Source organism: Lissotriton helveticus, chromosome 3_1, assembly GCF_964261635.1.
Source record: "Lissotriton helveticus chromosome 3_1, aLisHel1.1, whole genome shotgun sequence".
Taxonomy (NCBI): domain Eukaryota; kingdom Metazoa; phylum Chordata; class Amphibia; order Caudata; family Salamandridae; genus Lissotriton; species Lissotriton helveticus.
Window position 1 is genome coordinate 1,155,250,166 of NC_136061.1, and position 25,536 is coordinate 1,155,275,701.

Genomic DNA, 25,536 nt, shown 5'->3' on the forward strand with positions numbered 1-25,536 from the left:
GTCCCAAACTCCTGGCAAAGGGTGGTCTGGCAGCAGGTGAGAACATTCACATTAGCTATGGTCTTCTGTGGAATTTCATTGCACGGACAAGGCCTCAAAGTTGTTGAGTTCAAATGATGACGACGTCAAAGAAAAGGGGGGACCCAGGGAGAGCCGTGCGCGAGCCGGTCTCTCCCTGGGAATGTTCGCGCGAGGGGGCTGGCCACGGACAGGTGGGGGAATTAGTGAGCGCGAGGGACAGAGGCTATAATTAGGGCCAGAGCAGGGCAGGAAAGGACTTTGCCGGTGGGAGGCGGGTAGCGGAGATTGTTTTGCTTTGCTTCCGCGTCGTCGGCTGTTCAGCTGGCTCTCTCGGTCTTACGGGCTGCAGGCGGGGTGTTCCTGGGGAGGAATGGGTGGGGCTCGCGCCCAACCGGGACGGCGGCCGGAGGCGTCGCGACACGGTTGTCTGCCTGCTTGCCCTGCGGGCTGTTGAGGACGATGGCGACGGACATGCCAGCAGTGGACGTGTCCGGTGCGATGGTGGCGGGGGACACCCCCGCATTTCCAGGCAACCCGGTGAGTGTGTGCCTGGGCTGGGCGGGGGAGGTCTTGGGGGTGGGCTGCGAGGTCGTGGGGCGGGCCCCTGGGCAGTTCCTCGATCTGTTTCTAATGGGAGGGGTGAGAGGGTTCTGGGTGCCGGAGGGCTGGGAAGGCAGTTGCTTCGTGGAGGGTTTCTGCAGGCCTCAGCGGCACTGCAGTTTCTTTCTTCTTGTTAGTTATGCGCTTTTATATAGCGCGGACTTTCCACAAACGTGTCAGAGCGCTTCACAATTGGAACAGACCTGATACGGGAGAACGTTTCAAGTGCACGCATTCTAGAGCAAACGTTGCGTTACTTGAGGCACAATTGACAGTCGTGCGCCGACCACATACAAGAGGTAGCATACAATGCATTTTTGGAGGAAGCAGTGCCATGTGTGCAGGTTTCAAGCGTACAGAATACACACAGAGGTATAATACTGCAATGCATGGGAATACTCAAACACTGGAACAAGCGTTGCGCAGGCATTGGTGGCGCTTGTGCAGGTATCGAAAGCAGCCCGAAGGTGGGAGGTAGCAAACTGTGTGTTACAAGAGACAAGTGGCGTGGGCATGTTACACACGAGTCCCGATCGCAGGTAGACGGGTAATACTGCAATAAATGGCAGACTCTCAAACCACAGGCACACTGGGACGGCATTTACATAGTCCTGGACAGTTGAGTTTTCTATGATGGACCCGGCCCAATTTCTACGGATTGCAGGGCGGTTTTCTATGGTGAGTCCTGCCCCCTTTGGCTCACAGTCCGGTAGCCCTTGATGTGCTCGGAGTGGCTGGGGCTGTGGAGCTGTGGAGCAGCCCCCTTTCTGGGGCTGGGAGTGCATGTAGTTGCGGCCATGTCGCACTGGCCAGCCTGTGGTCGTAGCGATTTTGGACATGGGACTGTGGCTCTTGGTGATGCTTTGTTGCTGCCCCTTTCCCACAAGCAATTGCTAGCTATAGGTCACCCGGGCATGGTTGTGCGTGCGGGTAATAGGGGACCTAGGCTGACATCGAGGCTTGTCCTGGCGCGGGCCCCTAGGGGAGGGGCGGTGGCTCAGCGGATGGTCCTTCTGGCGTCCCATGGTGGTCATTGGGTGTGGGTGGGCCCACGTTCTGCTTCGGGGTCAGTTTGGGATGGCGCAGTGGGGGATGTGGTTTTTTTGGTCCGGTGCAGTCTGGCTTGAGCGGCTGCGTGGGCAGGATTACACCTACAGTGAGCGAGTCATTGGCTGGCAAGAGGGAGTTGGGGGTTGAACACGCTGCGTTTCGGTCTGGGGGGGCACAGGAAAGCGATCTGGAGCGGATTTCTTTTCTGTGGCGGGCGCCAAACTGGACAATAATGATATTTAATGGCAATTTGTGCTGGTGGAGTTGGTGCTGGGGAAAGGCCAGTGGCAGTGAGGATTATTGTTGAACATGGTGATGGCATACGGATGGATATACTTTTCTGATGGGGGTGTTGGAGATGGCAAGTTGCCTGGTAGCAGTGGGGAATATTTTGGAAATGATGATGCATTACTTCTGGATACTGATGATGATGACCTGGAGGAGGGTGAATTACGTGATGGGGATGTTGGACAGGTTGCAGTGCACAGGGACTGGGGGGTTGGGACAACCCAGTTCTCTTCGTATTTTGCAGGTGTCTGGTGCGGACCACGCAAAAGCCAGAGCTCCCTCGGCCGTCCGGTCGCAGCGGGTGGACCCTGCGGTGTTTCAACAGCGGCATTCGCAGTTGCCAAAGGTAAGACGGGTTGGTGGTCTGTTTTGCATCAGGGGGAGGGGATTGTGCCTCCTGGGACCAGGTCTATTGGAATTGGTTATGAGTTGTTTGGGGAGCAAGTTGCTGATGAGACGCTGACGGTGCGGCAAGTTATTGAGAGGACAGGGTCTATTGGAATTGGTGATGAATGGCTTGGGGAGCAAGTTGCTGTCAAAAAAAAAAAACTGTTGAGGAAGTTCCTTCAGGGGAGGTTTCCACGTCACATTTGGCGGAACTGGGGTATTGAGAGGATTTCTCTTCTGCTACACGAGGCACAGTGCGCAGTGATGGTTATCAATGGCAATTTTAGGATGGGGAAGTTGGTGATGGGGAATTGCCTGGTGGCAATGGGGATTCCTTTGGACATAGTGATGCAATACAATTGGATTTTGATGGTAATGACCTGGAAGGTGAACTACGTGATGGGTATGTTGGAAATGTTACAGTGAAACATACGATGGGTGTTTTGGGGCAATCCATTTGTCTTAGTGTTTTGAGGGAGTCATGTGCGGGCCCAGCAAACATACGTGTCTCTTCGGCTACCAAGTCCCAGCAGGTGGACCCTGCTGCGTTTCAACGGAGAATGTTACAGTTGCCAAAAGGTAAGACAGGATGGTGGTCTGTTTGGCTCCAGGGTGAGGGTGTTCCTGATAAGCCGACTAGGTCTATTGGAGTTGGTGATGAGTTGATTGTGGAGCAAGTTGCTGCAAGAACGGTGCGGGTGCGGCAGGCTACTGAGAAGAAACAAAAAAAAAAATTTACCTCACGTGGGAATTGGCATGCCTTTGGGTTCACATTTGGTGGAAAAGACGAAGTACAAACTTTGGTGTCATCAGTTTGTTAATGTTTTTTCAATTACTTCATCGGGATGTCCAGGCCAAGGAAGGGTCTAAGGAGAAGGAGTGGGAGTTAGCGCGGTGTCCTAGGTCCCGACGTCAATTGAGAATTGGACTTCTACCCTCCTTATATGTGCCAGTGTTTATTGCGAACGGCATAAGGATAAGGCAGTAGCGATGGTCAAGTACATGGACATTATTAGGAAGGCGCACAGTTATTTTGGGGGCTACGCCTGGCTCTATTATGATGAGGAATTCCGGGATAGGATGAGTTTGTTCCTGAGCGGGCTTGGGGTGGTATGGATTCGTAGCTATGGTTGCACTGGATGGCTTCGGCCCAGCCACCGGCTACTACACACACTGCGAGTGGGTTACCTGTGTGGCATTGGCCCCTTCAATTTCGTCCCGCTCAGTTTGGGACGGGGGTCATTGGTAGGGGGCAGGCAGCAGCATCTGGGGCCTGTAGGCATTATAACAAAGGATTTTGCTCCCGACGGAATTGTAAATATAAACATGAGTGTTAGCAATGTGGGGGTAGGCACCCTCTCACGCACTGTTCCTCGGGGTAGCATTTTGGAGATCAAGGAAGGGGTCAAAGGAGCAGAGGCTAGTCTTCTCAGTTTGTCCCAAAGGGCTCCTACACCTATTAAAGGGGAGGTTTTAGCACAATGGTTAGAAGACTATCCAGACTCTGATGCAGCAAACCGTTTGTTTTGGGGTTTACAAGTGGGATTCGGGATCGGGTATAGGGGCCCACATTAGGGAAGGTGGTCGGACAACCTGAAGTCTGCCAAGGAATGTCCCCAAGTTGTGCAGCTGAAGCTAAGGGCTGAAGTTGGGGCGGGCAGGGTTGCTGTCCTTTCATGCACCGTCCACTGCCTGACTTGATTGTTTCTCCTCTGGGGCTGGTGCCTAAAATGAAAGCTGGTGAGTTTCGCTTAATCCATCATTTGTCTTGGCCCGAAGGGTCTTCTATTAATGTCTTTCTCACCCCTGATGATTCTAGTGTGTCTTGCGCTTAGGTGGATGATGCTCTACAGCTGGTGAGATCTCTGGGGCACGGGCCTGATTGATAAAGGTCTTTCGCATACCACTATCCTGGGTAACTTTGCTGGAGTTTCCTTTTATGGGCACCTGCGGTGGGGAAGGGATCCTGTGGGGGGGGGTTTGTTGAAACAGGTTCTGAAGGGTTTGAGTAGGCGACAGGCTGGTTCTAAGCGCCTGCAGCAGCCTGTTACTTTTGATTTCCTTCAGCAGCAGTTGATTAAGTTGCCTTCTTGTTGCTATGAGGCTTTTGAGTGTATGAAATTTTGATTGTATTTTTTATGGTTATTTTTTGGAGCATTCCGGGCTTCAGAGCTTTTGGGTTTGAGGAACAGGGCCGGCATGACTAGTAATGAGGTCCTTGAGGAGGGAGATAGGTTGCGACTTTGGCTTCAGGTTTCTAAGACGGACCAGTTGGGCAGGGGTAAATGGGTTTTCTTGGGCAGGAGTGGTTTGGATTCTTGTTGCATGGTTCGGAATTGGGAGGTTTTCAGGGACTCTTCTTTTTTCATGCCGGGTGTTTTATTTTGTTACACTGATGGGAGTCCAATTTTCATTGCCCAGTTGGCTGTTTTACTGAAGGTTTTGTTGATGTTGGGGCAGAATACATTACACTTTGGGACGCATTCCTTTCGTATTTGGGCGGCGACTGGGGCTGCCAGATTGAGGTGGGACTGGTCTCAAATACGCAGAATTGGGAGATGGAGGTCGAGATGCTGCGAGAAGTATGTTGGGAAATAGTCCCCCTTTTTCTTCGTCTTTTGTTAATTCCTGTTTTTCTCCTAGGTACATTGCACAGGATTGTCACAGGTAAACGGACGATTTGGATTGTGGGACACTCCTTCGTTAAGTGGGCCGCGGTCTCCGCAGAGCAGCAACTTTGTGGGAGATCGCTAGGTCTCAACAGTGTTACTCGTGAGGTTTTATGGCATGGTAAAGGGGGAAGGCGTTGGGGGGATTGTTTCCTTTGTTGTCTGCACTCTGCATTGGAGGGGGGGTCCGCCAGATCTGCTGTTACTCCACCTTGGTGAGAACGATCTGGTGTTTTTATCTGGTCTGACTTTGATAACAGTGATGAAGATGGATCTGGAAGTCATCAAAGACGCCTGGGTGAGCACCACGGTGATCTGGACGGAATTTGTGCCTCGTCTACACTGGAATGGGGCAAGAAATTACACAGCTGTGGAAAGAGCGAGGAAGAAACTGCACCGATCTCTGAGACTGTTTTGTAAGGACATAAGCATTTACAGTTTGGCTCACCCTCATTTGCAGGTTTATGAAAGGCATTTATTTCGTGAGGATGGGGTCCACCTTTCCCAGTTGGGTCAGTCATTTTATTTCTAAGAATTACGTGATTTGATTGCCAAAGTACTCGATGTTCAATTGTTGTGCTCTCAGAGTCAATTTTAATTTGCTCTTTCAGGTGGGGCAGGAAAGCTCTAAAGGTTTTCCTGGTTGGCGGGTTTTTAGTGGGGGGTGGGCAGCCTGGAGCGGGTTGGTCCATCCTCAAAGGGCAGTTAAAGGAAAGGAGGGGGTATCTACAAGAGTTAGTTGCTTCTGGTTTGGTTAGGGTTAACTTGGTGGGGGGTTTACTGTTTGGTAAGGATGCTCAGTTAAGCTGAAAGAATTTTGATTTATTAAATAAATAAATAAATATGTTGATCAGATGTTTTGTTTCACACCTGTCTTAATAAAGTGGCCTTTCTTGCTTATTAAGAAGTAGTGGACAGTGATTTCTTGCGCGAGGGGGGACCCAGGGAGAGCCGTGCGCGAGCTGGTCTCTCCCTGGGTATGTTCGCGCGAGGGGGCTGGCCACGGACAGGTGGGGGAATTAGTGAGCGCGAGGGACAGAGGCTATAATTAGGGCCAGAGCAGGGCAGGAAAGAACTTTACCGGTGGGAGGCAGGTAGCGGAGATTGTTTTGCTCCACCCACCCTTCCCTCTTTTTTATCTTTAGGCCTTTTTTATTTTTCAGTGATTTAGGTACTGATTTAGTTTTTTGTAGGCTTGCCACGCTAAGACAGGTTGATTTTCTTTGTAGGTGGGTTTTTATTGGGGGGTAGGCAGCCTGGAGCGGGTTGGTTCATCCTCAAAGGGCAGTTAAAGGAAAGGAGGGTGTATCTACAAGAGTTAGTTGCTTCTGGTTTGGTTAGGGTTAACTTGGTGGGGGGTTTACTCTTTGGTAAGGATGCGCAGTTAAGCTGAAAGAATTTTGATTTATTAAATAAATAAATAAATATGTTGATCAGATGTTTTGTTTCACACCTGTCTTAATAAAGTGGCCTTTCTTGCTTACTAAGAAGTAGTGGACAGTGATTTCTTGCGCGATGAATGCACAGATTCCTTTTGTGCATGTTTTTATTGAAATTCCAATAAAAAGATCTGTTAATAAAATTACGTTGTTGAGTTCACCTCAGTTGCGAGCAACTATGCACCCATTCCAGTAAAGGAGACTGACATAGACGACAGACTAGAAGCAAAATAGCAACCATCGGCTCATTTTAAAATGTAATGTCACACTGTTTTAACTGTAAAATGTTTGTGCTCTGATCCAGCTGTTTGTATATGTTTGTATGGATTTACTTAAATTGAGGGCAAGCGTTCATATTACAATTAATTATAGAACTCTCTCTTAAATAGAAGGTACTGCTGGTCTCGCCTCTATCCTGGACCATTCCTATGCGAGAACTTCACCATTAGCCTGTACGACGAATCAGCAGCGCGCGGGTCAGTGCTATCTGCAATTACACAAGGGAAAGAAAGCTGGGCTATTTGGCTCCACCCGAGGTATATTAAGTTTGCATTTCCCCGGTCACATATATATATATTTTTATAATGAAATAACTGCAGTGCATTGATTTTGTACGTAAAGTCAGACATTCATCGAACGGAAAATGCATTCCTATGAATAATAACCACAGCTATATGCAAACATTGTCAATGGCCAGTAATTCGCTGATTTTTTATTGCAGTACATTAGCATTCCTTAGGAAAGTCTAAACATAATGCAACACGCCAGCTACACTCACAATTGAGAGATATACACGTAATATTAGAACTCCTGTACGTTTTATTTGTTCCAAATGGACAGTAATCCTACATATAATAATGTGTCTGGTCTGATAGTAGTTCAGCAGAAAGAAACATCCTGCTTAATAGGTTGTCAAAATGTGCCTGCCTTTCTGATTGTGTTGTTTGTTTCTTAAGGTTACTCTGGAAAGCGGCTGTTGTTGCTCCACTTTCTGCTGCCACTAAAAATCTACAAATGAACAATGTGCTTGGAAGTACATCAGAGAAGAAATCCTGTCATTATCAAAGAGTGTTATGGCACTTTCCTAATTCCATTTCCTGAATTGATAGGAATGATAACAACACGGGCAGCTTTGGCAGAGATCCATGAACACAAGTGGGGCATGTCTCTGTTTTGACTGGGTCTGAAGACTGAGAAGAAAATAACAGGCCAGAGCTACAATAAAAAAACCGAAATAAAAAAAACCCACAAAACCGAATCTCAAGCCAGGAAAGGTGCCATCAAAACAATCGAGATAAAGACATCTTATTATAATATTAAAGGCATGATGCTTTTATTTGCATAAATGTTAAGTCACCTAAAAATGAATTTTTGCTTCACAGTTCAAAAACCTATAGAACCACAAGTGCTGACAGAACAAACAGATAACTTGAAAACATTTCAAATGAGGTAAGATTTATATAAGACCAAGCGCAATATTTGTTTCTGTTGCAAAAAGCAAAAAGCATAATTAAAATCTGAAGAAAATCTAGAAAGGGAACTATTCATATGACGGAAACAATGGCCATTTGCAAGTTTCACCTCCACTTTTTACCCCTACTTTTTTTCTATTGGGTACTGGTGTAATGACTCTGTAGTAAACTGTGCACTGCTGACTAGGCCTCAGTGAATATGCCCTAGCCTTTAAAAGTGCATGATTAAATGGTTTATACCCAATTGGTATACATCCACTTACTTATACGTTCATAGTATGAGGTACCAGGGGCACCTAGGGCCTGTAAGTTAAATGCCCCTTATGTACTGTAGCACTAATTGTGCCAACATGAGTGTGACAAAGTAAAGCTTGTCTCTCAGTCTGCCACTACAGAATGGTACCACTGTTTTTAAACTGCAAAATCAACGTTGCCATTTAAACCTATGGCAAAGCCCAAACCTTCTTTTTAATGCACATAAGTCACCCTTAAGTTAGGTCTAACGAGTCCTAATGCAGGGGACCGTATATTTGAAAGAACATGTGTTTTTGTATTTCTTGACCATAAAAAGCCAGAATTGCTGTTATTACTGTTGAAAGGTAAGTAGCCCTATTGGCAAGTATAAAGATACATGCTGACAACTCACCACCGCTAATTTCTGAATGGGACTACTAGAGTTGGTACTTAAAGGTATCAAAAAAATGAGTGCATTAAACCTGAATTTTTGCCCAAGCTTAATGTAATGTCACTAGCTTACAAAGTGCAACTTTAGAAAGTTGCCACTTTGTTGCCCAAAGTTGTCCAGTAGCCGTTTTGTGTTGCACACAGTTGCTGTCTTCGAGGCAGCCTGCTGCCCTCCTGGGGAGAGGTTGGAGCGACTGTCAGGAAGTGAAACAAAGGACCTGCTGCTGGAAGAGGTGAGACCTCCTCCTGGAAGGATGGCCAAATTGGGTGTGAGCCCAAAGGCAAGCTTCAAAGGGGAATCCGCCTTTTAAGGACAATTGGTGGTCATTCTATGAAAGTGCTGCTCTTTTGTTTTAGCAGACAGGCTGTCATCTTGGGCAGAGAGGGCAAAACCATTGCCAAAATAGTTTCTCAATGGAGTGTAGCCCCCAGGTTGCCCCTCCTCTGGGATGGGCTACGGACCTCCACACACAGAGAGAAGGGTTCTATCTTGTTGAGAGTGGGCAGAATAGTGCACCCTGGGATGACCAGATGCCACACTTCACAGGAGCTTGTCATCAGGAAGCAAGGGAACCTGGTAGCCCATTGGCTAGTAATTCACAGGGGGATTTAATTTTAAATACATTTTTTAAAAGTTAACTTACCTTCGCCGGCCCAGTCCCGCATTGACCCACGTCGTCACTGTCTGCTCCACACAGGAAGCAACCAGCCTTCCTCCTCTCCCCTAAGCCAATCACAATGCTGCAATGGCAGTGTTGTGATTGGTTGGGACGCTGACCACACAGGCATCTATGGGGAGGCCATTTTCTCCATGTAGGCTGCATGCAGCCTATGTGGAGAAAAGGGAGAGTGCGTATGATTGGTTTGGTCTTCCCTGAGTCCGACCATACAGTTAGCACTCTCAGAGTGGGCAAGCCACTGCTCCCATGCCCTAGAGCAGGCCCGCCCACCAGCCCGCCCTCAAAAAAACCCTTCTACTTTCTCGCAGTGCATGAAGCAGAAACTTAAAATGATATTTATAATACCATTTTATGTTTCTGCTTCTCGCACTGCGAGAAAGCAGTGGGGCTATGCTCCTCCACCCACATGGAGGAGCCACCCCTGCCCCCTGGGCACCCAAACCTCAGATCGCTGATATCTTGGAAAGAGACCAAAAAAAATATTGCCCTGCTGTCACTGGACCTGGAAAAAGAAAGGCTAAACCAGGTATTGGAGTACACTAGCTGCATCAGTGGGCTAGCAAAAAGAGGATTGCGGAAATTGCCCCACAAGCACCAGACAAAAGGAGTTTCTCCAAGAGCTAGATGGCTGATATACTGTTACAGCCATAGGACCATAAAAGCTAAGTCTGCCTTTGGAGAATTCTTTACCCAAGAATGCCTGGCCGCTGTTGGATGCCAAGGTACATCCTGGTAGACCGAGTCCGGATCCTGAAAAGTTGCACCCAAGTTTACTGGACCCAGGAGAGTCATCAGAGTGCAGTTTGGTTGTCCAGCACGGAAGATAAATGGAAACTCGGGTTTGGCTGTAGCCGGAGACCAGTTGACCAATGGCAACTAGTTTTTAGCTTATTTTCACCTGGATTTCGTGAGACACAGACCCCTGAGTTCAGTGTTGCTCCCCCTGATTGAGGACCATGAGGTGGTCTCGGGAAGACCCCCAACACCAGCTCAGCAACCTCAGCATCCCTGAGCATCTTCTGCACCCTGTATCCATACATCAAGAACACTCCATTAAATATAATGGCGGTTCGATCATAGGACTTGGAACTGGATTAGGGACTTCTACAAGTAACAAGTAAATGTCCCCTTGGACCTTTTTTCATCCCTGTGACTACTGCCCCACCAGAGTTACAACCCCAGAGAGTGCCTCAGTAGCTGTTTTTAACTTGCATGTCGGGACTAACCCTAAACCGCATTTTTGTTGTTGAGGTGTCTATTTAAAGACAAAAATACAACCTACATTTTATAAATTGGTGCTGGATTTTTACTGTGTTGCATTTTCTTTGTATTCAACTGTTATGGTACTTCTTAATGCTTTACACTTGGACCTATGACAAAGCCTGACTGCTCTGAGCCGGGAAACAGCATTAACCATGCGGTCTGAACCATACATGCTGTTACCAAGCATATACCTTTATAACCCAAATTCCTTTACCATGCATGCCTTTACAACGATTTTCTCTGTAAAGGAAGTAAAGGCATCTGTTTGGTAAATGCAGTTAGCACTCTAGACATGGAGTGAATGGGTGGGATGGGAGGTGTTGGAGACTTGGGGGGACTTCCTACCTGGACGAGATTGTGAGGAACGAGAAGGATCGGGACGCAGCTTGGTGAGTAGTTTTGTAAGCAGCGTTGGGGTCCGCGTAGTTTTTAGGGCTGAAGGCCAGGCTTTAGTGCTCAGGGCGGGTGGTCAGGGTAGTTTTTAGGGCTGGGGGCTGGTTTTAGGGCTCAGGGTGAGGGGCTAGGGTGTTTCTAGATTTGGGTTTAGGGTTGTTTTCAGGGCTGGGGCCCGGGTTCTATGGCTCAGGGTGGGGTGTAACCTTTACCAGGCATATGCTTTTACGATCATGCTTTTACAACAAAATTAGTTGTAAAGGCTTGCGTGGTAAAATCATGTGTTTTAAAGATGTGATCATGGTGATCATGGCAAAGACGGCATTGTTAAGGCATTCAATTTACTCGCACGCGTGGTTCCGTCATACAATCTTCTGAGCCACATCTACCCACAACTGAGCGAAGGTTTTACAAACGAACGTGATTGAAGCTAATACAGAATTGTGCCATATTACATGGTGAGGTGGCACAACCATTGATAATAATCCACATTATCACAATATTAAGGTAAAAAGAATGACGTTCTTGATTTGTAATATGTGTGTTATAAATTTAAGAATTGAGTTGATATCAGAGTGGTTTTAGATTTTTCTCCTTAAAAATTTAGAGAAAGAAAAAGGGATGCCATTATAAAATATCTGCGCACTATTTTACTGAACGGTTTACATTTTTGAATGGTGTTAGGGTTGTCTGAGTGAGCTTAACCTGAAGAATGTTTTCAATAAATGGATTGTTTTTTTAAATGTATTTTTTATTTTTATTGACACGTACTTCAGATACACAGCTCCAGGCCTACAACCGCATGGGCCGGCCGCGTTATACATTTTTCAGGTAAGCAATAAACACATGCCGACACAGCCCATCAGCCGACAACCCGGGGGTCCGGCGGCGTATACCGCAAAGGAGCTAACAAATTCACAGGTATCACTGCCAAAGGAGCGGGGAGCAGCCGTCACGCTCGGTGTCGTTCTTACCACCAACAGTGCGTCCCCACCCTCCCTCCCCTCTGTGCTGCGGCTCAGATAAAAACATAAATACGTACGCGTCATAACTTCACAAATACTAACACCCATCTCAATCAATGATCCCACCACCCCCTCCCCTTCCCACTCACGTCCACAGTGTATACTAGGGATGTAATTGCAAGAATGATGCCTTATCCGACTGCACGGCTACACTTTACTCCTAAATGTGCTCCTGAGTAATGTCTGCGCGCCATCTGAGCTGTCCTAACTAGTATGTCTATCCTGACTACAATGTTCCAGCCAACCTTGGAATAAACAGTGTGTTCGCGGTGCCACCCCGCCCATCTAACCAGTGCCTGCCTCACTCTGCGCCTCTGTCAAACTTCGTGAGGCCATTTCTGAATGATGTGGTTCCGTACTATCAGCTTCCTCTCACTCCCTCCCAGTGAGGTAAGTTTGGTACAGTGCCCAGAAATTTTTAGGGCGGCTCTTGGGGGGCAGCAATTCGCTATAAGTCTCCGCTTGGGTGCTACAGTACAACATGTCACGCACCCACCTAGCTCTGGTTGGGAGCGGTCCTCTCATCCAGCAATGCGCTACTACTCTCTTGGCCATTAGCATCTTCATATCCGTGAGTCTGCGAATTGCTAATGGGAGCCGCTTGGAGTTGCCAATGAGCACCAAGCCCAGTTCCGGGGTCATGTCTACCTCCAGGATTTTGCTCATTTCCGAAAAGATGTAACACCAGAAAGACTGGATGCCCGGGCAGCTCCATGCCAGGTGCATGAAGTCCGCGTTAGCTGCGCGGCATCTTTCGCAGTCTGCCGTTTGCCTCAGGCCGTATCTATGGAGTCTCTCAGGAGTGTGGTACACCCTCTGCAGAAACTTAAAGTGGATCAACCTGTGCCGTCCATTAAGCGATATCCGCTTCGTACTTTCACAGCAGTATCGCCATACCGCGTCGTCCAAAGTGGTCTCCAAGTCTTTTTGCCATGCGAGTCTCGCTTTCATAAGCTGGTGCTCTCCTTGCGACCTAGCCGTCCTATACAGATTTGTGAGAAGCTTCCGAGGCTCCTTAGTCTTGATGACATACGCCAATTCAGGGACGTCCGGAGGCTCTGCCATATCTGGGCCGAGCAGCTCCAAGAGTGCGCTTCGCGTCCTGTGGAATTGAAAGCGAGGCAGCATATGGATCTCTCTGCTGTCTCCACGCACCTGATGTCAGGAAATTCCAGGTTGCGCCTGCATTGCTGAACCCTCAAGGGTGCAAGCGCCAGGGGAAAATACATTGAAACGGAACGGGAGTTAAAACTACATTACCCAGACTCCCCAGGAAAGGGGAGTATTTGTACAACCCAAACACGCTTCCTGTTGCGTGTAATTCGTTTTGGTTCCGGGTTCCGGTAACCGGTTGGAGACACCTCGTAGCCGCCGTGTCGGCTATCATGGACTGAGCAAGGTCGGTGTCTCCGTGTCTTTTGATCCAGGTAGGATCGGAACAGCGGAGATCTCCTTGAATGTTTTCCGGGCTAGCCTTCGCTACGCCGGGGTCTTGTTTTTCTTCTTTGTGAGCGGAGCGCGGTGGTTAACAGCCACGCGTTGCCGTTCTATCCTCTGCTGAAGTGAGGTAACTTCTAGGAGGGCTTCAAAGGGTTCTACCCTTTGTTCTGGTTACTGAGCTATTTTGTGGCTATCAGTCCGCGGAGCGCTGTGGTGGTCGAATCTACACGCTACCATGCACTGACTGTTTTCCTGACTTTCACTCCTTCTGTTGTCATTCAGGAGCGGGGAGGATTTCTCGCTATCCGGAATTACCATGTATACTTTGCTTCTTCTGATACCTTCTGGGGAAGGTCGCAGCTCATGTTTGTTTTGCCCTTATGACAAGCAGAGCGGAGTGTGGTGGTTCTTGCATCCCACGCACTGCCGTTTCTGCAAATAAGGAGTTCGTACTTACAAGGATTTAATCCAAAAGGATCTTTGTTTCCAGTTCCATCCCAGCTAGGAGCTGCAAGCATCTCAGAACCCAGTTACCTACCTCTTTTGCCTTCTGTCATGGTATGATGGATATAGGGGTATGAATTATGTGGTTTATGTGTGCAAGAGGGTGTGTTTTTTCTCTTACCTGAGTTTGTATTCCACTAGGTTTAACAGAGTGGCAGATGGTGATTGAGGAGTTTCGTCAAGGCTGTTTACTTTCTTACCATAAGGTACTTAGGAGTTGATTAGTGAGACCTTTTGAGAGTAGACTGTTTTCACTGGAGTAATTCTAAGGTTCTGTTTTGTCGTTTCAGGTATATCCCTTTCCCAGCTGACCCTTCCCTTTCCCTTCCCTGTTCTTTTTATCCCTCACCTAATGGCTCAAAACCTCTGTGTGATTGTACAAGAGGGTTTGTGACATTTGGAGGTGGACCCTTATAAGCATCAATCGGATTCCGTGGAGCAGACCTGAACACCTGATCCCAGGTTTTGGCCACGCCATCTTGAAAGAGGTCATCTGCTCTGCTGAGACCTAGTTTCGCCAATTCTCTAGTGACACCCTTCTCACACAGAGGTGGAAGCCAGAGCATCCACTCCAGTGGCAAGTCTGGTGAATATGGCAGCGCGCCTCCCTGCCGCTGTAGGAGCGAGTGCCATGCATGGTTGGTAGCAGTTATGGAGTCCAGCACTCCCGTTCTGCGGTCCAAAGGCAAGCAGATCATGGCCGGCAGCGGCTGCGGGTGCGCGAAGAGCCGCTCCATGCGGACATGCGGGATCATCTTGTCTCCGTGCACCCCGTGTGCAGGTGCGACGCCTGAGCCACTCTGTAATAAAGTTCAAGGTCAGGGGCCGCCAACCCTCCCATGTTGTAGGGCAGAGTAAGGGTCGACCACTTTACCCTGGGCTGCTTTCCCGCCCACGCAAGACTAATCATTAGACTCGTCAGCCGCTGAAAAAAGGCCTTAACTAATACTATCGGAAGGGCATTAAAGAGAAATAGGAACCTCGGCAGGACCACCATTTTCATAATGGCTATGCGGCCCATCAAAGTGAGAGGCAGCTTGCTCCAAAGCGCTACATCATCTTCCCGCTTGCTTATCACCCTCCCGTAATTTTGGCTGATGAGCAGGTCCGGGTCCGTGTGGAGTTGTATGCCAAGGTACCTAATCGGATCTTCGGACCACTGGAGGGGATATTCCATCTCCACTTGCCCAGTCACCGGTGCGAGAGGGAAAACTATAGATTTTGTCCAGTTGACTTTAAGGCCAGAGAGCGCACCAAAGTGAACCACCTCCTGCAGCGGGGGGGGGGAGATTCGTCGCGGGGTCCTGCACATAAAGCAGCGTATCATCAGCATACATGGACACTACTATTTTGTAGGTCGGAAATCGTATTCCCTCGTGGCTGTGATATTCTCTCAGAGCGCAGGCCAGTGGCTCTGCTGCTAGTGCATATAACAAAGGGGATAAAGGGCATCCTTGGCGGGTTCCCCTGCCAATGTAAAGGGGTTGTGAGACCGCGTTGCCAACACGCACTCTCGCCGAGGGCCCTTTGTAAAGAGCGCCAACCATTTGCAGGAAGGGCTCCCCGAGCCCCATTCGTCGCAATACCTGTAGCAGAAACGGCCACTCCACCGAGTCGAATGCCTTTTCCATGTCCAGGAATATGGCCACGGCCTTCACATCCTGCCTAACAAGCTGGATAGTGCCCAATACCGTTCTTATATTGTATGTCAAATTCCTGCTAGGTATGAACCCTGCCTGTTCTGGGGCCACTAATTCGGGGGCCAGTAGTGCTAATCTAGTCGGTAGTACTTTTGCATATAACTTAGTGTCCACATTCAGCAATGACAGCGGCCGATAAGAGCCGCATTCATCATGCGTCTTATCCGTTTTAAGAATAGTGACTATCATTGCCTCTCTCATGGAGCTCGGCATGCTTCCCTGAATACAAATGTCGCTCATCAGAGTGGAAATGTGCGGCAACAGTTGATCCTGAAATGTTTTGTAGAAGTCTACCGTTAGGCCAGGGTGCACTGCCCGATTGCATTGAGGCCAGGGCATCCCTAATTTCGTTGCGTTGTATTGGGTACATGAGGAATTCCCTTTGTGAGTCAGGGAGGAACGGGAGCTTTATGTGCTCCAGGTAATCCAGAACTTCGGATGACATCGCCCCGCTCTTCGAGGAGTATAATTCCGAGTAATAATCTCTAAAGATGGCGGCTATGTCCGCCTCTTCCGTGGCACCATATCCATCAGCGTCCTTCAGTTCCGTGATCAGTGGTTTCCCTGTCCTGCCCTTAAGAATGTTAGCCAGCACTGAGCCTGGCCGTCCCCCCTCGCCATATGTACGTGCAGTGGCATATTTGCCCAGATAATTCACCTCCCTGTCTGCTTCGTCATGGTACTCCACTAGGAGGCGTTTAATATCTATCTCCGTTGCCTCACTTGGTCGGTTCTGCCGCTGTACCTCAAGGGCTTGCAGCTGGCCTTCTAGCTCTGCCAGTGGGCGTCTTATCGCTTTCAGGACGCTGGAGTGTTTAGACATCGCTATGCCCTGTATGTAAACTTTGAACGCTTCCCACACCGTCTGAAAGTCTTCCACCGAACCAACATTCTTTTAAAAAAATAGATCAATCGACTCTGCCAGTTCTCCTCGAAAAACTGGATCTAGGAGCGAGTATGGTGGAAATCGCCAGGTAAAAGGGGGGATTGTCCTAACCGGGGCTTCCATTATCAGTAGTATGGGGGAGTAGTCGGATAGCGTGTGCGGTAGCACCTTGCAGTGTCTAATGCTTCGGTGCACCCCGAGGTGGCAAACCAATAATCTATTCTAGTGTGCACTTCATGATAGGCTGAGTAATGCGTGTATCCTCCCAAGCCCTCATTTCTGCTTCTCCACACATCCACCATGTCCAACACAAGTAATTTAGCTGCGAGCATCTGTGCCGCTGCCAGTTGGCTTGCGAGGTGGGCCAGTGGACCTGTCCATGTCTGGGTTAAGTGTGGGGTTAAAATCCCCTCCCCAGATTATTTGAGGCGTATCATGTGTGCTGATCTTCGTGGCTAGCGATTCGTAAAATTCTGGGGCATCATAATTTGGACCGTAAGCATTGACAATCAGCAAGTCCAACCCCATGCCCTTACAGGACGCTATGACGTATCTGCCCTCTGGATCGGCGCTCAGTGTTTGAATCAGGATTTTCGAGCTCGGGTTAACCCATGTGATTACCCCCCTGGCATGGGTCATAAATCCGGCTGTCGCTATATTCCCCTCCAGGCCTCTACTACGTAACATCCTGCTAGTGAGTGGCAAATGGGTTTCCTGTAGCAACGCTATGTCTATGTTGTGCCTTTTTAAATAGCCCATTACTTTCCTTAACTTTCTAAAATCGTTCAATCCCCTTACATTCCACGTGAGGGCACGTATAGTGGCCGGCTGTGTACGTTCCTGTGCTCTCGATGCGTTAGACATCAGGACGTGACGAGCTTAGTGTGTGGGGCGTAAGGTCTACAGTGGAGAACCAGACTGGTGTGCCAATCTGTAGAGCCGTGTGCGTTGTGTACATGGGTCATCAAGTAACGAGCCATCCGTGAACGTGGATACGTGAAGCACAGTGCATACATCACAAAACAACTAAGCATCTCTCTTTCCATAGGTACGCCCCCCCCTCCCAGAGCAGACCAACCCCAACTCGGCCTAGCATTAAAAAACTTCCCCCCCTGGTCCTTCCCCTATATCCCATACTGGTCCCCACAGGAACCATAAGTGCACACAGCGCTGGGGCAGAGGTAGCCAGAATCAGTACTAGTAACAATTGCATGCGAGAGTGCATCTCAATATCGCTCCTAGCGCCATAACCCCATTCGTGTCCTTCAACATGAGCCAAGAACAATGAACACTGCGTACAGACCCCCCCGTCCGTGCCTTCAGCCTCCCCAACTTGCGGTCGGGCACTTCCCGCGCCAACAGTGTACACAAAGTTAATTGCGACTACCCATTGCCTACTAAGCGGAGACTTCAGTGTGTAAATAGGTGGAAATAACATGGAAAGGTCTCACCAAGTCCTGGGGCGTCGTGTCTCACGCAGGCACCTTGAGCTCGCTCCGCACCTCACCATCCGGTCAGCCGTGTACTCGACCAGTCTTGGCCTAGCAATCAGCCCAACTCAGGCCCTGCCTCAACGTGTCTAACGGCGAGGTTACAAAAGAGGGACAGTTATCCTAGTCCTGCTTCTCCAAGCTACTGGCGGTTTCCTGCTCATCCGACTGGCCTCTGGGGCTATTTCTTTGCTCCAGAGTCCACGCCTTCAGGGCCTTTTGGAGGAGCTTCGGGTTGGTGAAGAAGTGGGAGTGACCCTGTCGGTTAATTCTCAGCTTCGCCGGGTACAGCATGGCATAATCCAGCCCAAGATCTCGGAGTTGTCGCTTATATGGTGCGAAGTGCCGATGTTCCTCCTGCACCTTTGCTGTAAAGTCCGGGTATAAGGAGATGGATGCTCCTTCGAACTGTAGCTGTCCCTTCTCTCTGGCCACCCTCAGCGCAGTGTCTCTGTCTCTGTAGTTTAGCAGTTTTGCGATAATTGACCTCAAGGGAGCCCCCGGGCACGGTTGAGGACCCAGCGTGCGGTGCGCCCTCTCCACAATGAACATGGGTGAGAAGACATCGTTCCCAGTAGAGTGGTCAGCAGTTTCTCCACGAATAGCTCCATCTTCCTGGTGTGCGTCGTCTCCGAGACACCTGTGAGACGTATATTGGAGCGCCTAGAGCGAGCTTCCAAATCTTCTGACTTGTCTTGTATTACCTGGAGTAGCTTGCCAATTTGTTTTCGATCTTTGTCCAGTTCCATCTGCGCCTCCTCAACCTCAGACAGGCGTCTCTCCGACATGTCCAGCCATTCCGCGTGCTTGTCCACCTTTTCTGACATCCGGTCCATTCGATAAGTGAGGGCATCAATCTTCGTCCCTATCGCCGCCATACTGTCCTGTAAGCCCTTCTCCATAGTAAGCAGCAGCTCCTTGATGTCCGAGTAGATAGAGCCCTCCGGGGCTCTGATCTGCTGCGCAGGCTCAGGCTCCTGCGGATCTGGGGCCTTCGCTCGGCGCTGTTCAAAAGGGAGCTTGGTTTGCGTCTTGTCACCCATACCCATGCTGCTGGGGAGAGCCGCGAGGTTACTGTTCCACACAGTTCACAGCCAGGGGCCCGCCTCGGCGCAGTGTTTCCGCCACCCGCTGTCCGCCCAGTCTTCCCGCCGGGCTCCACAAGGGATGATCTCTATCTGCAAACGGGGTCACACGAGCCAGATAGGGGTGATTGGCAGTGAGGCGTAGTCGTCTACCCAGCAGGGTTCCCACTTCAGCAGCTAGGAGCAGTCCCACCGCTCTGCGGTCAGTAGAGGGGAGTGGGGGCAGTCGGCTGTGGTCTCCCCTAAGAGTTCTTAAATTGTTTATGCTTTAGTCAGGGGGCCACTGCAGATGACCAGGGACGGCAGGTTCTCCCCCTCCACTAGGTGCCCCCACAGCGCGTATCAGGGCGCGTACAATGCGATCCCGGGCCAAGGCCTCCTCAACGCTCACCTCTGACGCACCGCACACAGCAGTCGTGGGCAATCCACTTCGCAGCCGTGGTGCCAGGAGGGGGCAGGGGGGCGGATGACCAGCACAGTCAGGCCTCGCCAATCCCCCCCTGGGTCGTCCTATGCGCTGGGATTACCAATTGTGGGCGTGTGTGACCCGACGATCACTGTGGTCTTCTGCTGCCCGCAAGTAGCGGGGCCCTCCCAGCTGAGCCCGGCCGTCGGGTGGAGGCCGTGCAGACCCCGGCCAGCCCCCGGGTCCCCTCGTCGTTGTCTAGGAGCGCGGTCCACACCCAGGTCTCTGGTGCTCTCACGGGGCTGTGGTAAGTATACGGCGCCTCCGAGCCAGGTATCGCAGCTCCGGCCGCGCGCCAGGCAGCAAACTCCGGGTGGCGCGCAGGGAAAGCACATGGCTCCGCGGCCTAGATCGTCTGTATGGTCACCAGCGCCCAACTCCTTCCTGGGCAGCCAGGGACTCACTGCGATCTCTTCCGCTGGTGCTGTCGGCCTCCTAGGGTCGCGCTCTTCCCTGTTGTCTCTTGGGCAGCTCAGGGTCTCTGGGCGTTCGCGTTGGTCCGGTTCCTCCGGGTCAAGTGTCACGACTCCGGCCGCACGTCGGATGACGTACGTCGGGCAGCTTGCAGGGCCAGTCCGAGGCTTTGTGGCCTAGGTCGCCAAAATATTGGTCTGCCCGCTACTCCGTCTCAGGCAGGCTAGGTTTTACCGCGGCTACCACTGTTGATGCCGGCAGTCTCCGGGAGTCGTGCACGTTCAGCAAAACGTCTTGGTCTCCGTCAAACCAGGATAATTGCAGCATTTTTTGGGTGATGGCGCGGAGCTCTGCTCTCAAGCGTCCACCATCGGCGCTGGCAAGCTCCGCCCCCCATAAATGGATTGTTATGGGGCATATGTAAAGCATTTTGGTCCAATTTACTGATGAAAATAAAGCCATGAAATCCCACTGCCCATAAATGGCCAATGAAGTGCAGATAAATGATGAATACATTAACCACAAATGCAGAGGTCAGTACATCACAGTGGAATGATTTCAGGTAATCAGCTTTAAATAGCCACAAAGAACCACAAAAACTGCTTTTTCATATTTTAATGTTTCTAGAATGCACATGATATGTCAACCAATTACCTCAGACCTCTCTGGCCTGCCAATATGTAGTAATTGCGACAGGTTCTTTTAAGGCGGTCACGTGCCTATAAAGAAGGATCACCCACGGCCTGAGGTAGCCCCTGACGACCTTGCGTCTCAAGTGGGAAGAGGATTTGGGCGTACCCATTGAGGAGAAGCCTTGGGGGGAATTGGTAGAACAGGCTGGAAGTGTTCTAGGAACGCACGCTTTCAGCTAATCCACTTTAACGTGTTGCATATGGCGTACACCCCCCCCGGGTAAGGTGAATGAATACTTCGGGGTCTCGACCGCGTGTCCACAGTGTAATATAGAGGGGGCGGGGTTCCTCCACATGCTTTGGGACTGTCCACATCTGGGAGAGTACTGGAGGGGAGGCGTCTGAGCTGGCAGCAGCAATGGAGAGATGGGTAGCACTAACACCAGGCTGTTGTTTATTATAATGGTTCCCACATACTGCCAAGACCAAAGTTACTAGCAAGTTTATAGACCTGGGGATGGTCTTGGCCCGGAGGGAGATTACCAGCCACTGGAAGGTGAAGAATGGCCCCAACTTAGCATGATGGTCTAGGGAGTTAGTGAAATGGGCGGAGGCGGAGGGGAATTGCAGATTGCGAATGGCCAGACGAACTGGGAATGACAAATCACTGGAGACTGCGTGCGCTTGGGTGCCACTGGTGGAGCTGGTAAAACACCCAACGGTCAATACCGTTGGCACTCCTGAGTGGAGGGCTCCTGCAGCGGACGACTGACTTCGGGAGGCACTGATAGACTATAGCGCAGAGCACGGATAGGGTGGGATGACCTTGGGGGAACATCTGTACCCTGACACGGTAACTTGAGGTTTGGGATATACAGGACACAGAGCATCACTGTCCTTCCCACTGATCAAACAACGAAGCAATATTGACCCAGCGGCATGCTTACGGGGAGGGGAGGGAGGAGGGGTTAGTTAAGGTTGGGGGAAGGGGGTTTGTTGGAGTTACATGTTATGGATAATGTCTGGAGAGGTACCAACTAGTAGATCTCACTGATTCATACTGCAGGACGGAGGGTGGGGTATGAGGGGTTAGCCCCATTTCAGGTCACATTATTCCCCGTCAGGAGGGACTTTTCCCAGATGTTGATGACTTAATGTGGAAATTTGGTATCCTGCTAAGTTCTATTTTCGAATGCAGTTTGTCCATTTGCAGCCCTATAGGGTTATTTACTGTGCTTATCTTTTTATAACTCAATAAAATGTTTTTAAAAAAAATGATATGTCAACCAATTCACCATTTTGCACGTATCCAAAATTATTGATGAAAATTATGGGTATATGTAGTATCAAAGACTTCAACACAATAATTTTGTAGAGATGCCAAGAAGCCATGTTGGCTATTTTACTGTACGTTCTGCAAGTTTTCCTAACACTAAATGATCCATTTAAAAGGCACAACATTAATGAGTTGCATGATCTTCTTCATAGAACATATAATACAACACACTGCAATATGAATTATTAAAATGTACTTGTAAGGGTTTCAATGTTTTCATCAGATAATGATTTTGGGAAAGGTGCATTGAAAGCACTTTTAGCTTACTCCATAATGTCAAATAATGGTCAATTGCACTAAATTATCAATACTGAACCTACAGTAGGTTTTACAATGTATGGCTTTGATTAAACAATATACCAAGAAAACACTGTCACACAGATTGACTAAGGCTTTATGCAGTTGGAAAGTGATACAAAGTGAATCAAAGTGTGGCATTGTTATTTACTTCCCAGTGTAACATTTATTCTTTACTGCAAAGGTGCCCTTATCTCAGTGTAAAAAGAAATGTGTGCTCCTGAACTTCCCCTACATCAAGGGTGCAGTACTGGGTGTTACATAGGTGGATCAGTACAAACACCCGTAGGTTTTGACACAAAGCTCAATCTATTACGATAGCCAGACTAGGCTGTACATCAAAAACTATGCGGTACAAAAGGGGGTGGTGATGGACCGAACATCTGAACCAATCAAACACTCACACCCAGTCAACAGATCTGGGTTTAATCCATCACCGTTCTTTAGCCCACCCTGCCACCCCAGTTCAGACATGGCCATATGCAAATCAGTCTGACCCTGTGCCTCATGGGAACAGTCCAGCCCGAACTGCCAAGCCATGCCTTCCCTAAACCGGAAACAAGCTTCCTAGGACCAGTTTCTGGCATTCAGCTGTTAGCAGAGTGGGCTAAAGAACGGTGATGGACTAAACCCAGAACTTTTGACTAGGTGCGAGTGTTTGATTGGTTCAGATGCTACGTCCATCACCACCCCCTTTTGTACCGCTTTGTTTGCCATAAGTTAGCAAGGTATGCTCAGACGTGAGTCCCTTGCTCACTTTGCCACTGGATTCAAGCAAGCATGGCTGAAGATGGCTGAAATGCCAGAAACCGGTCCTAGGAAGCTTGTTTCCGGTCCAGGGATGGCATGGCTTGGTGGTTCGGTCTGGACTGTTCCCATGAGGCACAGGGTCAGACTGATTTGCATTTGGCCATGTCTGAACTGGGGTGGCAGAGTGGGCTAAAGAACGGTGATGGATTAAACCTAGATCTTTTGACTGGGTGTGAGGGTTTGATTGGTTCAGATGCTCCGTCCATCATCACCCCCTTTTGTACATCAAAAAGTAACACCTTCTAGAAGTAGGTATTAACAAGGAGAAATACTTTCATTTCTCAGAAAACACACCCATTGCACATGGATTGAAGTGCAGAGCACACAACCAATTTGTGGAATCCTTCTGAAATGTGTCTAGACATGTGAAGATCTTCTAGAAGGGGGTACTCCCAGTACAAATCCTATGATAGACAGCACACACTCTCTTCTGCACCCTGGGTCAAGGCTTTGGGCCTTATTACGACTATGGGGTCCTCCAGCGGCACCGCCACCACTCTGTCTGTAGGAGAACCACCAAGGCTGTGGTGCGCCTGCCCGGCGGATTCAAAGTTGAATACAGGTTGGAAGGGCGGTGCTGTGGTGGTCTCACGGTGGCGGGCTGTTAGGCTCATAGGAGAGCCTAACATGCAGCCCGCCACCGTGACATCACTGACTGCATATTCCAGCACAGTTTGGCATGCATTGCAAGCTGTGCAGGAACGGGGCTGCAATTAAAGAGGGGCATAACATGTGCCTCCCTGCATGTATCCCCAGGTCCAGATTTGGCAGGGGGGCCATTAGGGTCCCCTTAGTTGCCTCTCCACCAACCTTTTCATGGCGGTCTCTTGCCACGAAAAGGGTGGTGAAAAAGCAGCTCGTAATATGTTTGCCGGTGCCTGCAGAAGCACTGCTAGCATACTCATGCTGGTTGCAGTGTGCTGGCCTAGCAGGATCCTTGATCCCAGTGGAGCCGGCGGTCTCATGACGGTCCGACCACCACACTCAGAATATTGCGGGTGGATCGGCAGTATGGTAGTGGTGTGACCGCCACCATGAGTACGGGGGTCCTGAGGACCGTCGTACACATAATAAGGCCCTTTTTTGTTGGTCAAGGCAGCCTAAACATAGTATTGGTGTGGAAGATGAGAGCAGCATTAGATTAATTTTAGTACATATGTATTTCCCCCCTTGTGCAACGCAGTGCAGAAAATGTGGTTGCTGTGTTGCATCAAAAATTTGCAAATATGCCCCAGCAAATATTACTAAGCACATATTTCTTAAGCTTATAAGGGCAGCGTCATCTTCCTCCTGAGTTCTCTATTCTGTTCACTTTGATTTCCGCTACTGAGTCAGACATAGATAGACCCAGGTAGATTTGGAAAATATTGTTGTATGTAATGTCGTTTGGAAGTGCTATTAATTATAATACAATTTAAAATATTGTATTAGAAATATTAAAATAAAGGTGTGTATTAAAAAATAACAAATATATCAACTTAAATTAAATTAAGTAAATTATTTGTAACTTTTTTCAATAAAAATTAAATGTAATTTTTTTAAGCTATTATAATTAAAATATATATATTTTTAATTATGTTGAAAATTATAATGCCTTTCTCAAAATATTTTTTCACATTTATATTTACCAAAAATGTGTTATACATATTTTTATTTTATGATTGTTCATTTTGGATTAAGATTTTACTTTTTATTTTATGGTCCTAAGTTTAGCAATGGCAATAAATGGTTTAAAAAATATATTATTTATTAATAGTGTCAAAAATTATTGTATATCTTTATGTTTAAATATGAAAGTATAGGTTTTGTAGTTTGGTTAGTATGTATTTTAGGTACATTTTAGTTTAATTGATATATTCAAAATGTGTTTGAGTATAGAGTAATGATTGTGTAAATACAATTTTTAGTTTGCAGCCTCTTGCATAAAGTGTTTTAGATTCTAGTCTAAATTGTCACATTTTTTTAGTGTCCAACACCTTTCCCAAATCAGCTCCGATTGGAATCGGAATAGTAAATATCACCCCATTAGTGTCCAACATCTTCTTTCAAGTGGATTAGATTAGAGTGGAAATAATAAATGTCAGCCCTCTAGAGTCTAACGCTTTCCCCAAATCGGTATAGATTGGAGTGGCAATAGTACATTTCACCCTTCAAGTGTCTAACACTTTCCCCAAATTGTTTTAGATTGGACTGAGAATAGCAAATGTCACCCCTTTAGGGTCCAACACCTTCCCAAAATTGGTATAGATTGGAGTGGGAATAATAAATGCCAACACTTTAGTGTCCAACACTTTCGTAAAAATGGTTTATGTTGGAGTGTGCTTATCTAATTTTATAATTCTGGTGTGAAATCCTTTGTTTAAATTGTTTTTGTATGTTGTAGAATTAGTTTGTGTTTTTTAATTAGCACTGTGGGTGTTTAGAAATATAATAAAAAAATACTTAGGTCTCGATTACGATGTCGTTTGGAAGGCCTACGATTTGGATTTGGCTTTACAGAATCCG